Source organism: Mus pahari, chromosome 10 (genome assembly GCF_900095145.1).
Source record: "Mus pahari chromosome 10, PAHARI_EIJ_v1.1, whole genome shotgun sequence".
NCBI lineage: Eukaryota > Metazoa > Chordata > Mammalia > Rodentia > Muridae > Mus > Mus pahari.
Window position 1 is genome coordinate 5,339,189 of NC_034599.1, and position 2,999 is coordinate 5,342,187.

The 2,999-nt window shown below is 42.7% G+C and overlaps 1 non-coding gene across 1 annotated transcript; it reads left to right on the forward strand.

Annotated features, from left to right (window-relative positions):
* Positions 1 to 2,689: 2,689 nt before the first annotated feature.
* LOC115064864 lies at positions 2,690 to 2,751 on the forward strand. The gene has a single exon (XR_003844691.1). It is a non-coding gene; the product is annotated as a U7 small nuclear RNA (small nuclear RNA).
* Positions 2,752 to 2,999: the final 248 nt, after the last annotated feature.

Below are 2,999 nucleotides of genomic sequence, written 5' to 3' on the forward strand. Positions count from 1 at the left end.
TGGCTAATAATGGGTAACTTAAAGAAGATAATTTGAGATAAATCTATCTTACATTTTATTTATTTATTTATTTATTTATTCATTTATTTATTGTATGTGTGTGCAGATGTCTCTCTCTCTCTCTCTCTCTCTCTCTCTCTCTCTCTCTCTCTCCCTCTCTCTCTCTAAACATGCACTTATACCCTTATTCCACAATGTATGTGAAAGTCAGAGAACAATTTGCAGAGGTCATTTCTCTTTTCTACCATGTGAGGCTGGAGGTTAGAACTCACAGCCTCAGGCTTGGCAGCAGGCACCTCTGTCTGCTGAGCCATGTAACCTGCCCCAAATTAAGATCCTTCTGTCAGAACAATGTCATTGTAGAATGAATGTATTTGTCTGCTTTACTAATAACCTGCCTTCCCTATGCAGAACTTCATCTTACTTAGGAGAACCTTCTTGTGAAAAATGGACATTCTTGGGCTATCAGGACATCTGAGGACAACAGATGGTGTCAGAACAGTGGGAGATGGTGGATGGGTCAAGGCAGATGCTGAGTCAGAGGAGCAATACACACATATGGGAGCTGAGCTGCAAGGGGCCTAATTGTTGTGGGAGGTATCAGGGAATCAGACCTTGAGACTTCAGGAACAATGTGCTTCAAAGCCTGACCTTTGAAAGAAGAGAAATATGCAAGCCAGGAACTTAGGAGACATGACTGTAGTCACACAGCCTGCTTAGTGTTGTGCTGTGGTCTTCTCATTTCTATTTAGTTCTCACAAGCCACATGGGTCCTCACAGACTCTGCTTCTCCAGCTTGGTGGTCAGAATTCTGAACTGTACACTTTCATAAGAGGAACCTCAAGTTGCCGGGTGTGGTGGTGCACACCTTAAATCCCAGCACACGGGTGGCAGAGGCAGGCAGATTTCTGAGTTCGAGACCAGCCTGGTCTACAAAGTAATTCCAGGACAGCCAGGGTTATACAGAGAAACCCTATCTCAAAAAACCAAAACCAAAACCAAAAAAAAAAAGAGGAACCCCAAGCAGCCAATTTAAGAAACCTGTAGGTAATAAAGAACTGTACCCTCCTCCACACCTGAAGGAAGACAGGTGTTTTTCTCAGATTCTCTGCCCCCCCCCCCACACTGAAGAAGGACATGTATCCTCCACAGACAGACACTTCCCCCACCCTAACCCCTCAGTGTGTGCCACTGCTTTTCCTTGGCACTGGCTTACATTGCATTCCCTTTTAGACCTCTCTGTATGAAGAAGCATAACATTGTAGATAGGTATGCATATTCTCCTATGCATAGTTTGGCTGACAGATAGGAGAGAACTACACATGCAACACTGAGCTAATTAGTCAATGTCTTTGTGCCTCAATTTGCCCAGTGAAAGTAAGGATTGATAAAATGGATATCATGCCTTAGTCACTTCTGGTTTCTGTAGCTTGGCATTACAGAATGGCTGGAAAACAAGTCACAGAAATTTATTTCTCCATTTGGAAGGCTACAAGTCTCTAACTGAGGTGTTAGCAATAGAGGGAGACCTTTTCTGGTTTCCATACTGCCATCCTTTGAAAGAGAGAGCAGAAAGGCTCAAGGTCTTGTGTAGCTACCAGGGCTAGAATGGTTGAGGAAGGGACAGTGTGACATGGTTCCTGCCCCTGGAGTAGAGCCACAGGAACTTGGTTCCTCATGAGTGCTATGGTTGTTGTAGGTGTAAGGCTTATTTGCTTAATAATATACATATTTTCGTGTTCTGGGAATATTCTCCCTGCCAAAGTTAATGAGTTCATGATAGTTAGAAATAGCATGAGTCTGGAAGGTAAGAATGTGTCTAATGTTTCTTGGCAAAATGGTAATACTGTGACTTTCAGGACAGCCATTAAGGCTGTAGGAAAGAACTCTGAAAACATGAGTTCAAGAATATATAAACAAGATTTCTCAACTATGCAAATTATAAAGATGCAATATGAATTGTATGAGGGGCTTCATGGACTTGAAAGAACAGAGGCAGCTGCACTAACGAGTCAGTAAAGCAAAAGGAATAGTTAAAAAATAAGGCTCGTGGGTCAAGTAATAAAGGAGCACCAGGAAGTAAGGTACTGATAATCTCAGGGAAAGATTCCACACAGCTAAGCCTATTGTTTGTGCTAATAAAGTCAGGCAGATCTCTGAGCTCAAGATCTGTCTACAAATCAAGTCCTGGGACAGCCAAGCTTAGGCAGTGAAGGAGTTGGAAAACAGAAAGCTAACTGTCTCACATAAAAGTCCCTATGTCTATTTGGCAACTACAAGTGCTGTGCCCACAGAACTGCATAGGTCTTGCTATGTTAAAAAATGTACTTGCATGCCAGGCATGGTGGTGCATGCCTTTAATCCCAGCACTTGGGAGGCAGAGGCAGGTGGATTTCTGAGTTCGAGGCCAGCCTGGTCTACAAAGTGAGTTCCAGGACAGCCAGGGCTATACAGAGAAACCCTGTCTCGAAAAACCAAACAAAAAAAAAAGTACTTGCTGTCTTTTTCTAAGAATTAAGGGATCATAAAAAGCTGATTTGTGGGATAATCAAAATGGAACAGAGGGCAAATGATAGAATTGATATGCAAATAAAAGACTGGGCTTTGGTTTCAAGACCTGATTTATCTAGAGAGCTATCTAGAGAGCTAAGCTTTTAGAATTTTTCTGATTTGGTTCAGAAAACCCAAGAGCTATTACGGCTCTTTTAGAATTTTTCTAGCAGGTTTTCTGACTTTGGTTGTAAAACCCATGAGCCATCTATAGAACTGTCTAGAGTGTTATCTTGAGCAGACCACAGAGTTGTCAACTTGCACCCATCACTGACTTTTGAGGTGTTTCTTTGGCCACTCACAGATACCACTTCCTCAGCCTTGTCTCAGCTGAGACTAGTCCGTGGCATGTAGTCTGGGTGGTCTTAAACTGTCATGTAGTTGAGGATGAGTTGGAATGATCCTGCTGCCTTCACCTTCCAAGTGCTCTGACTGAATGTGGGGGTGTA